The 12,397-nt window shown below is 43.8% G+C and overlaps 1 protein-coding gene across 1 annotated transcript in view; it reads right to left on the reverse strand.

Annotated features, from left to right (window-relative positions):
* The window catches only part of LOC121583140 (SH3 and multiple ankyrin repeat domains protein 2-like), a 74,731-nt gene that overhangs the window by 59,019 nt on the left and 3,315 nt on the right, over positions 1–12,397 (reverse strand). The window lies entirely within an intron of this gene.

A 12,397-nucleotide genomic window follows, 5' to 3' on the forward strand; every position in this document is an offset into this window, starting at 1 on the left:
GGGTTAACATGTTTAAATGTCTTAATCACGTCGGCCATGGAGAAGGAAAGGCCACAGTCCTTGGTAGTGGGCCTCGTCAGTGGCACTGTGTTATCCTCAAAGCGGGCAAAGAAGGTGTTTAGCTTGTCTGGAAGCGAGACGTCGGTGTCGGCGACGTGGCTGGTTTTCCTTTTGTAGTCCGTGATTGTCTATAGACCCTGCCACATACGTCTCGTGTCTGAGCCGTTGAATAGCGACTCCACTTTGTCTCTATACTGATGTTTTGCCAGTTTAATTGCCTTGCGGAGTGAGTAGCTACACTGTTTGTATTCTGCCATATTCCCAGTCACCTTGCCATGGTTGAATGCAGTGGTTTGCGCTTTCAGATTTGCGCGAATGCTGCCATCTATCCACGGTTTCTGGTTAGGGTAGGTTTTAATAGTCACACTGGGCACAACATCACCTATACACTTCCTGATAAACTCAGTCACCGTTTCAGTGTATTCGTCTAAATTATTTTCGGAAGCAACCCGAACATATCCCAGTCCGCGTGATCAAAACAATCTTGAAGCATGGATTCCGATTGGTCAGACCAGCGTTGAATAGTCCTTAGCACGGGTACTTCCTGTTTGAGTTTCTGCCTATAGGAAGGGAGAAGCAAAATGGAGTCGTGGTCAGATTTGCCGAAAGGAGGGCGGAGGAGGGCCTTATAACCATCCCGGAAGTTCGAATAGCAATGGTCGAGGATTTTGGCAGCGCGAGTACAACAGTCGATATGTTGATATTTCTTCAGCAGCCTAGTCCTCAAATTTGCTTTGTTAAAATCCCCGGCTACAATAAATGCAGCCTCATTTCATTGCTTTACTGGGAAGCTTAGCAGAAGTAGACGTGCTCATGTTATTTCTGTTAGTGCAGGGTGAGCTGCACACAGTGGACGTCCTACTAGGGCATACCACCTCAGTGCTAACAGTATAACTGTGGCTCATAGGCACATGATTACTGCATACAGATAGGGGGACATAAATTAGGTGATCCCATCCTCCAAATGATTTGGGTAGATCCCATCCTCCTTATAAAATGAGCTTTTTTCCAGAAGGTATCAAAATTGTCAATAAATGTTACACCCACAGAGCTGCAATAGTCTCATAGCCATGGAGGGCTAAAAGTCTGCTGAAATGTTCAATGCCACGATTTAGGGAGGGCACAGGACCAGATATTATGGGGCGTTTGTTGGTGTCAAGCAGAGATTCTTTAAAATCCATCTTAAGCTGTTCTGAGCTGCCCTTCATAATGGAATTGAATCCCACATGAACTATGAAAGACTAAATTTCCTGATGCTGGTTTAAAATGTTTGGGAGCAGCTTATTGATGTCCTGCACTCGTGCTCATGGATAGCACAACGTTTTTGCTCCAGGGACTGAGACATTTCTCACCATTGAACTGCCCAATACAACGGCTGGAGAAGGGGATGGAGAAATCCGCCTATTCCTACCCCTCACACAATTAGTTGAACCTTTCACAGGCACACGAGAAGCAGGATAGCATACGCCCGCTGCTCCCAGCGATAGGTCCAGACCTCCCACAGCAGCCAGTGCCCGTCAGATCCAGAGAGAGGGAAAGGAGCCGAACTCGACGACAAAGCCGCTGCTGGAGTCAGCGTATTAGGAGACAGCACAGCCGTCGCAGACACAGGCAATCCCAGCGATGAAGGCGCAGGTAGATCAGGCGCCAGTGCGGCAAAGTTATTCCTTATGTCAATCTGCTCCAAACCTCTCGTAGACACTCCAGTCTGCTTAGCAGCATGCCACTGCCTTCGGTTTCCACGACTTGTGACATGGGACCAGCGCTGATTGGAACAATCCTCTTGCTGTTCTCCGTCTACTCCACTAAAAGATGGTGGAGGAAAAGCAGATGGAGAAGACTTCTTCGGCAGGCAAGTTCCAGGTAGCACAGGCCATTCGGATAGGGACAGATGACAAGGCGGAGATACATCCATCAGGCCCGAGCAGCGTCCAGCCACAGGAGTTGAGAACGAGAAAGTTCCAATTTGCGTTTTCCTCATAAGTTTACACAGAATTGAAATTTGCTTGCTAAGGATAGCCACCTCATTCCTGTAATCCTCCACAAGCAAACAATTGCCGCATAGGAACTCCAGATTGTCAATATTATCCTGGATAAGAGCGTAATAAACACAGTTTCTACAGCGCTGGAAGCGTTTGTTAGCTATTCCAGGCGAAGCGGACTCCATTGCAATCCATCTAGCTAGCTGGCTAGTTGGTAGCAGCTGTTGACACACGCTCTGAAAGAAGCATTTGAAGCTGAGTTCGGAGCCAATCGTAGTATCCCTGCTGCTGTGTCTACCAGATGGAAATCCATCCTCCGGCTTGTTAAAGCAGTCACCAATCTGAATCAACAAAGCCTCAATACTCTACTTGAGGCCCAAGGACACAAGGAGCTCTGCTTATCACCAAGGGAATGGAGCCAGCTATTGGAGCTAGTGGACATTTTGGACCCTTTTGTCCAGGCCACCGACCTTACTCAAGGGGAGAAAGTGGTGACTCTCAGTGCTGCCCTTCCTTGTGTACTGTCACTCAACTATCATCTGCAAAGTATACTGAGCACAAGTCGTCACCTAGTCAGTCTAGTAAAAGCACTGCAGCAGTCCCTCAAACGTCGATTCCATGTGGTGTTTGTGAATGTCAGAATGGAGCACTCGGATGAACAGGCAACAAAACTTCCATTTGGTGACAATGTATACATAATGGCTGCACTGCTGGACCCATCTTTCTGCCTGTTCTGGCTTGATCATGATGTCCTCATACCACATGAAGATAAAGCTGAATTGAAGGAGAGTCTGATTGGTAGGTACAATGCATTGCAACATGCAACGTTATCTATGCCACTTGCATTCAAATAATAATGATTTGTTTTCATGTATAATGTATCCTGTTATATTCTTGATTATATACAGTGAGGGAAAAAAGTATTTGTTCCCCTGCTGATTTTGTACGTTTGCCCACTGACAAATAAATGATCAGTCTATAATTTTAATGTTAGGTTTATTTGAACAGTGAGAGACAGAATAACAACAACAAAAATCCAGAAAAACGCATGTCAAAAATGTTATACATTGATTTGCATTTTAATGAGGGAAATAAGTATTTGACCCCCTCTCAAACAGAAAGATTTCTGGCTCCCAGGTGTCTTTTATACAGGTAACGAGCTGAGATTAGGAGCACACTCTTAAAGGGAGTGCTCCTAATCTCAGTTTGTTACCTGTATAAAAGACACCTGTCCACAGAAGCAATCAATCAATCAGATTCCAAACTCTCCACCATGGCCAAGACCAAAGAGCTCTCCAAGGATGTCAGGGACAAGATTGTAGACCTACACAAGGCTGGAATGGGCAACAAGACCATCGCCAAGCAGCTTGGTGAGAAGGTGACAACAATTGGTGCGATTATTTGCAAAAGGAAGAAACACAAAATAACTGTCAATCTCCCTCGGCCTGGGGCTCCATGCAAGATCTCATCTCGTGGAGTTGCAATGATCATGAGACCGGTGAGGAATCAGTCCAGAACTACACAGGAGGATCTTGTCAATGATCTCAAGGAAGCTGGGACCATAGTCACCACGAAAACAATTGGTAACACACTACGCCGTGAAGCACTGAAATCCTGCAGCGCCCGCAAGGTCCCCCTGCTCAAGAAAGCACATATACAGGCCCGTCTGAAGTTTGCCAATGAACATCTGAATGATTCAGAGGAGAACTGGGTGAAAGTGTTGTGGTCAGATGAGACCAAAATCGAGCTCTTTCGCATCAACTCAACTCGCCGTGTTCGGAGGAGGAGGAATGCTGCCTATGACCCCAAGAACACCATCCCCACCATCAAACATGGAGGTGGAAACATTATGCTTTGGGGGTCTTTTTCTGCTAAGGGAACAGGACAACTTCACCGCATCAAAGGGACGATGGACGTGGCCATGTACCGTCAAATCTTGGGTGAGAACCTCCTTCCCTCAGCCAGGGCATTGAAAATGGGTCGTGGATGGGTATTCCAGCATGACAATGACCCAAAACACACGGCCAAGGCAACAAAGGAGTGGCTCAAAAAGAGGCACATTAAGGTCCTGGAGTGGCCTAGCCAGTCTCCAGACCTTAATCCCATAGGAAATCTGTGGAGGGAGCTGAAGGTTCGAGTTGCCAAACGTCAGCCTCGAAACCTTAATGACTTGGAGAAGATCTGCAAAGAGGTGTGGGACAAAATCCCTCCTGAGATGTGTGCAAACCTGGTGGCCAACTACAAGAAACGTCTGACCTCTGTGATTGCCAACAAGGGTTTTGCCACCAAGTACTAAGTCATGTTTTGCAGAGGGGTCAAATACTTATTTCCCTCATTAAAATGCAAATCAATTTATAACATTTTTGACATGCGTTTTTCTGGATTTCATTGTTGTTATTCTGTCTCTCACTGTTCAAATAAACCTACCATTAAAATTATAGACTGATCATGTCTTTGTCAGTGGGCAAACGTACAAAATCAGCAGGGGATCAAATACTTTTTCCCCCTCACTGTACATCATTTTATGAATTTTTCACTGAGGCACGGAAAGTCACCGTTACGGAGAGCAGTAGTGGAGAAGAAGAAGAACAACCACCTGCCAACACCTCCAGACTGTTCTCTGGCTACCGCAACAAGATCAGCAAGAAGAAAGGAGACATACAGTCATCTGTCAGAGCAGAGATTATTCGCTACATTCAAGTATCTTCTGATGAAAATTAAGTTGATTGCTTGGATTTTTGGAGAATCCATGCGAAATACTTTTCAAGGCACAAGCAGGTAGCAATGACAGTGTTGGCTGTGCCTGCCACCAGTGCCCCAGTGGAGAGAGTGTTTAGTCATGGAGGCCTCATCATGCGCCCTCATCGTGCCAGGCTCAGTGCAAGAACGCTGACAAACTTTATCTTTCTGAAATGTAACCTGTCTGCAACAGAAATGTTCTCTGTCTTAGGGCACAGGATGTAATTTGCTACTTGTTACAGGAAATTGTGTTTCTGTTGTTAAGTGTCCAGGTCAGTAAGTATATTTTAGGTATATAGAACACTTTAGTAGTGCAGTTATTGAACAGTTGTCAGTCATTTTAGTTTACATTTACACTTGTCATTTATCTTCCCTCACCTACAGATGTTCTGTTTGTGTGACAGACTGAAGTGAAAGATAGACAATGTCTGCCACAAAATACCATGCACTTTAAAATGTTATGTTAGCTTTTTTTCATATCCGGTACAGTTACTTTTATTCATGTAAACTGTCTACATTTTAAAAGGACATTTATTTTGATTTAAATAGTGCCTGGTGTGCTTTCTTTCATACAAGTATGGACTAATGAAGGGAGTCTCTTCAAATAATTTACAAGGTTTATAGACCTAACCCACAGCAAGCAGAAAGCCATTGCCAAAAGGGACTTGTGACTTGACTTAGACTTGGCCCTAAACGACTTGAGACTTGACTTAAACTTGGCCCTAAAAGACTGTGCCTTCGCAGCAGCTAATGGGGATCCCTTATAAATACAAATACAAAATCATATTGACAAAGTTGGTGTGAAGATGGGAAGGGGTATGTCTGTTATAAAAATATGTAGTGCGTTTTTGACAAAAATCAACTGTACTAATTGTTCAGGCTCTGGTCCTGTCCCATCTTGATTACTGTCTGGTAATATGGTCAAGTGCAGCAAAGAAAGACCTAGCAAAGCAGCAGCTGGCTCAAAACAGAGCACACCATGCCCTTACCTGCACATACAGAACCAACATCAACAACATGCATGCCAGTCTTCCTGGTTGATGCGAGATGAACTGCTTCTCTTCTAGTTCTTATGAGAAATATTACTGTGAGGAAAATTCCCAATGGTGGAACAAGCTCCCTCACGACGCCAGGACAGCGGAGTCACTCACCACCTTCCGGAGGCATTTGAAACCCCACCTCTTTAAGGAATACCTGGGATAGGATAAAGTAATCCTTCTACCCCCCAAAATTGTAAAGTGGTTATCCCACTGGCTATAGGGTGAACGCACCAATTGGTGAGTCGCTCTGGATAAGAGCGTCTGCTAAATGACGTAAATGTGCCCTTGAGCAAGGCACTTAACCCTAATTGCTCCTGTAAGTCGCTCTGGATAAGAGCGTCTGCTAAATGACTAAAATGTAAATGTAATAATTAAATAACATACAGCTCAGACACCCATACATACCCCACAAGACATGCCACCAGGGGTCTGTTCACAGTCCCCAAGTCCAAAACGAATTCACAGCAACGCACAGTATTATATACAGAGCCATGATCGAATGGAACTCCCTTCCATCTCCAAGTACTCAAGCAAACAGCAAAATTCCCTAATTTCTTTTTATAAAACAACATCTCATGGCACAATAGGGACTGTGAAATGACACACACAATCTTCACACATTATTCTTTAGTTGTATTGTTTGTATATCATTGAATTTTAAATTTGTGTGGCTGTTCTAGTCTATCAGTGTTTTGTTACTTGTCGTGTTTTATGTTTTTGTGTGGACCCCAGGAAGAATAGCTGCTGCTTCGGCAAAAGCTAATGGGAATTTGAATAAACAAATAAACTCTCCCACCATGTGAAAATTACTGACATGGCAGATTCAGACGGGACTAAAATTACGAATGTGGTGTTTTGTGCTCATGCATGTAATACATTACCTGACCACCCACAGTAAAACTAATCCCGGCCAAATAGGGCTATAGCGCCTTCTTCTAGCATTCTAAATCTCAAACATAGTCTGCTGAACACTGCATATCAATAGCTCTAAGTGGATGCAGCTTACAAGTTCACAGGTTGCAGTGCTAGCTATTTCAGACCCTCTAGCTATCATCACAATACTGCTTGTCAGAGAGAAAATTGGCCACTCACTCAGGCATAATTGGGTCAAGGGCAATGGTTGTAATCCCATCAATATCACTGAGCACAGACCTGGGGGCTGTTGGGAAAGCATGGTTGACTGCTATATTAGCAGGGAACTGAGCTAGCTAGCAACGTAGCATTTTCACAGCGCTTGATCACACAGCAAAGCATTTATTATCAACGCACTAAAATGGCGAAGACTTAGCTTTACTTGTTTGTTGTAACTAAGTGGGGAAAGAGATAGCGTTAGCAGTCCACTGGTAGAATTATGGTATGGTAAGAGACTTTGTAATTTGTATCAGCTGTATTTGTGTAGCACTAGATAAGGACTGAGTTGACAGTAAGATGCTCAGAATATGCAGCAGTGGGGAAGAGATCTGACTGTCATGCACTCTCACACACAAACACACACACACACACACACACACCTGGGGGTTGAGGGGAGCAGCTGCCTTTGCATGCATACAGTGGTCACACACAGCACTCTACTGACCTGGGAGAGAGGAGCGTTATATAACATTCTTCCTCCCCATCTCTCTATTTCTCGTCAAACACACACAGGCAGAGAGATACAGTAAGAACATCTGTGTACTGTACTGTACCATATTCAGTGTCCTGGATGCCAGAGATCTCCTTGAACTGCCATGGGTGAATTAGAGAGGAAGAGAGAGAGGGAGGGAGAGAGAGAGAGCGAGAAAGTGAGAGAGGGAGCTGCTATATTTGAGAAATGACTATGTACTGTAGCAATCTGCTAACGGTCTTGATCTGGGCTAACCACCCCAAGGTCCTCAAATTGCAGTGGCAGCCACTTGCAGTACAGTATACCCAAAATGCTTGGCTTGTATGGAGCGATTTCAGTGCCAACATACATTTTATTTTAATTCCATAATTTAGAATTTTGTATTAGGATATTGAATTTGAATTTAATATTTTTGAATTTGTATTGCACAAATTGAATCATTGAATTTATAAATTGAACTTGTATTTCATGATTTGAAACTAAATTGAATGAATATTGTATTCAGTTGTTACAGGAGGGGGTCTCAGTTCCGGAGCGACCCACTAGGTGTCATCCTCCGACAACCTTAGGCACCTCCTCACTCATAGTCTGGACTAATCATTATCCTATTGGTGTCACCTGTGTCTACCTGTTCACCTGTGTATTTATACCCTCACTTCCCTGTGTTCCCTTGCTCTGTTTTCTCTGCTAGTTTCTCGATGCCAAACAGTACTAATCAGTGTCTGATTGCGAGACGTATGTACAGGTACTTGAGAAGTGTTCTCCCTGTTTCATTGTTGTTTTCAGTCGTAGTTAGTATTTTGTATGTTTGCTGTCAGCCTGTTTATGGAGACCAATTTGCTCCTCCTTTATTTTATCATGACAAGTCCGTTATTTTGTATCCTGGTTTTGGGACCACCATTAAAGATATTTGTTTCACCATCTCTGCCTACTGTCTACTGTTCATCCTGCACCGCACCTGGGTCACACCTCACACCAACCCTTACAGAAAACAGAGCCAATATGGACCCAGCGCAGGCAGCACAGTATCGTAGCGCATTGGCAACGCAGGGAGCTATGCTGAACCAGCACGACCGCAGCCTGCAGCAGATCACCGAGAATCTCCGCCATCTGACGATCGCCGTGCAGAGCCGGGTGGACACACGACCAGCCCCGGCAGCCGGAGCGGAAGCAGCGGCAGCGGCGTCTCCAGTCTCGCCTGCGACATCGCGGGAACCCAGCATACCACCTCCGGAGAGGTACGACGGATGTCCAGAGGGCTGCAGGGAATTCCTCACCCAGTGTTCCCTTGTATTCAGCCTACAACCCTCCTCCTTCCCAACGGAGCAGGGCTGGGTGGCCTACATTATCACTCTGTTGACGGGTCGGGCCCTTTCCTGGACTACCGGGGAGTGGGAGAGCCAAACTCTGGCCTGATCCGACTCCTACCAATTCACCCGGGAGATACGCAAGGTGTTCGACACCTCTCGGGTGGTGTCGGGGCACGAGGCCGGGAGATGGATCACGGCCTGTCGGCAGGGTGACCGTTCGGTGGCGGACTACTCCGTGGAGTTCCGGACCCGGGCTCGATAGGCAGGATGGGAGGAGGCCGCCCTGGTCGTCCTTTACGCGCAGGGGCTATTGGAGGGTGATATGACATGTTTTCACATTGTTGTAGGAACGAGGTTACATTCATTAGATAGGTAACTCTTGGTGCCACAAAGTCTGAATACCAAGGATTCCGGGATGTCGAGGTAGCTCACTGGTGTTTATCTTAGAATGATTGATAGATGGAATATCCTGCCTGGGGTACAGGATGGTACCATCTTGGTTGGGAGGGTCCTCCAGTTATGGTTGCCAGATGTTGGTTAAAACTAGTTTATCTTAAAGTATATAAACTGAGAGAGCTCTTTGTCTCTCATTCGGATAGTAAGATGCAACCTACATGCAGCTTGGTATTTCTGGTACCATATATGAAATACATGTATCAACTCTCTAAGTGTTAAGTACCTTCTTGCATATTGAATTCCTTGATACCAGAGAACTCATCATAACAATTTGGCGTATACGAACAGGATACAGTTTACAGTCGAACCAACAGGTAAGCAGACTTTCATTTTTTTTTGATTATGTGAAAATCTGCTTATCTGTGGTAAAGCTGAGCTGTAAAGAACGTTTAAAATTCAATATTTCAGAGAGGGGGGGAAGATGAGTGGTAGTCAAGTATGTAAAAAAATATGTAAGAGGAATATCGAATTAGACAATTAAATTGTGCTATGATTCAAAATAGGATGTGTTCAGATTAATGAGTAAAAACAACAAAGGATAAACGAGTAGGCGCAATAAATGCCTTGGCAGCAGCTAATGGGGATCCCTAATAAATATTAATATAAATACAGAGACTCAAACTCATGACCTCTGCCTCGCAAACCACCTTCCTAAAGCTATTCAACCCACCATGCTATTGCTATTGAAAAAGGCCTTCTTCAATTGTGCAGGGGGCGACACTTTAGGCTGAGGAGTGAGTTTCAAAGATCCACATTTGCTACACTAATACAAAACTTCAAGATCCAGCAAGGTTACTCATTAAAAGAGTACGGTTTGGTGATCCATGCTTCTGTGATGAGAACCTTGTCTGAGACTGGAAGACGTGTTAGTTTGACGTGGTCGTTTTAGTTAGAAATGTGTTACTGTTAGTTTCAAGTCTCCGGCAAGGGTACATTGGCTTCAGAAACCGGCAGAAGCTTCTGTTTACCACAGAGAGCATTTTATTCTATCTGTTCTCCTCTACCGTTCCTGGCTGGCAAAGTACCAGGATGTTGTCACTGGTTTTGAATCTGAATTTGGACAACTGAATTTGAAAACTGAATCTGAATGCATCTGAGAAGGTGAATATTTGAAACTTTGATCAACTTGAAATGATAGTTTGTAAACTTGATTCACAGACAATGAATGCAATATCTACCATATTGAAAATGAATATATAAATATTGAATTTGAATTGTCAAAAAAGAAATATGTATGCAATATTCATTCAAATTAGTTTCAAATCATTAAATACAAGTTCAATTTATGAATTCAATGATTCAATTTGTGAATTCAAAAATATTAAATTCAAATTCAATATCCTAATACAAATTCTGTTGGCACTGAAATCGCTCCATACATTGGGCCATACACTCCACTTAACATTAGTAAGCCACTGGTTCCTAAGCCATAGTCTGTATAGACTGAATAGGCAAGAGACATTCAGCCTCTTGGAAGGAAATGGAAGTTCAATGAAAAAACTCGATTTTGGGGGAGGTTTGCCAAAAACTGCAGTGTCTGAGGAACAAGAGGTCAGACATAAACAGTGTTCTAACAGCAAGGAGTCTCGCCATTACAGACAGTCTAACAGAGGAGAGGAGAGGAGAGGAGAGAAGATCCCTCATCTCCAAAAGCAGCTTGGTGAACTCTGACCTGGTGAACTCTGTGTAATTCATATCACCAGTTGCCTGCAGTAAAACTGCCACCTTTAACCTTTGACCCTGACAATAAGCAGGGCAAAGGTCACCTCAACAGAGACAGGCCAGAGACAGGTCATCCTACACTCTAACCCGCCAGAAACAACGTTCAATAACATTGACAGAACGCTTAGACAGATTTCACGCTTTATCACATCCAACAGTCACAGCCTGAGTGATTGATCCCTCCCACTCTGTCTCATCTCAATACAATTTAATACACTAGATTGGTACGACAAGTGAAGCATGAAGAAAGTGTTACCGGAACATACATTACCAAAAAGCACATGATGAGAACAGTTAAAACAGCAGAGAGAACAACTATTTGTAATCATTGAAAATATAGTAAAAAATATGAGAAGAACCTGAAAAACACATGTCAAATTCATCTCCCTCTCTTCCTCTCTCTTTTAATACAACACAGTAAGCAGTAAAGTCTTGAAATGTGTCCTTCTCCCTCCCAACACCAGGGTTGCAAAGTCTTGATCTTCTATTTCCTCCTTGGCCTGAAAAGGAGGCCTCTCAATACCAACTTTGCAGAACCATGACTAGTTTAACCATGACTAGAAAGACCAAGGATGCTGTACACACTGGGCACAGATGTCAGTTCAACGTCTAGTTTTGATTTACATTTGGTTGAGTTGTCAACTAAAGTGAATTCAACATATAAAAAATAATAATCATACAAAATCACCACGTCATTGATTTAGGTTAGAAGTTGGGTGGAAAAAATACGAAATGCCCTTACGTTGATGACTTTTTGCAAATCCAATCAGTTTTCCACGTTTTTGCAACATCATCACATTGATTTTTGGGGTTGAAATTATGTGGAAATAACATTGATTCAACCAGTTGTTTCCCAGTGGGTAGTCTGTGTTTAAGATGATGTAATAGAGAGATGAGGGGAAAGAGAGATAGAGATGAAGGCAGAGAGTGAGGGAGAGATGCAGATAGATGCAGTTTTCTCTCAGAATTTGCTGCTCCATTTAGCAAGAGCCAAGACAAACCCCAACCACAGCACTGCACTGATTACAGTTGCAGTTTGCACTCGTTACACACACATACTGTATGCACACAGCCCAACAGGGATTCACAACCATGTTCATAACAATTCTCAAACAGCACCATCATAACCACTATCCCACAAAAGCAGAACACAAAAACAGAACACAAAAAGTACCCACAACAACAGTACTTCAGGTATCAGGAAGGCCATGTTATTGTGTGATGCTAGCCTAAGCTGGCTATCACTACCTGGATGTAGCTTTTCCCACTAAATCCTTGGCTGTGACCCTCCTAAAGCCTTTCACCACAAATAAACAAACCGATACTGGACACAATCACATGTTCATCTGCCACCAGACAGGGAACTACCCTTGACTTAGTGGTGGATCCTGTTTGGGAATCACTGGTCTGATCCAAAAGCCCTCTAAAACTCAAAGCATTGAGCAGAAACAGGACAAGTGGTAACTTCCTGGTATGAAAAGCTGC

The sequence above is a fragment of the Coregonus clupeaformis genome, chromosome 15 (assembly GCF_020615455.1).
Source record: "Coregonus clupeaformis isolate EN_2021a chromosome 15, ASM2061545v1, whole genome shotgun sequence".
NCBI classification, from domain to species: domain Eukaryota; kingdom Metazoa; phylum Chordata; class Actinopteri; order Salmoniformes; family Salmonidae; genus Coregonus; species Coregonus clupeaformis.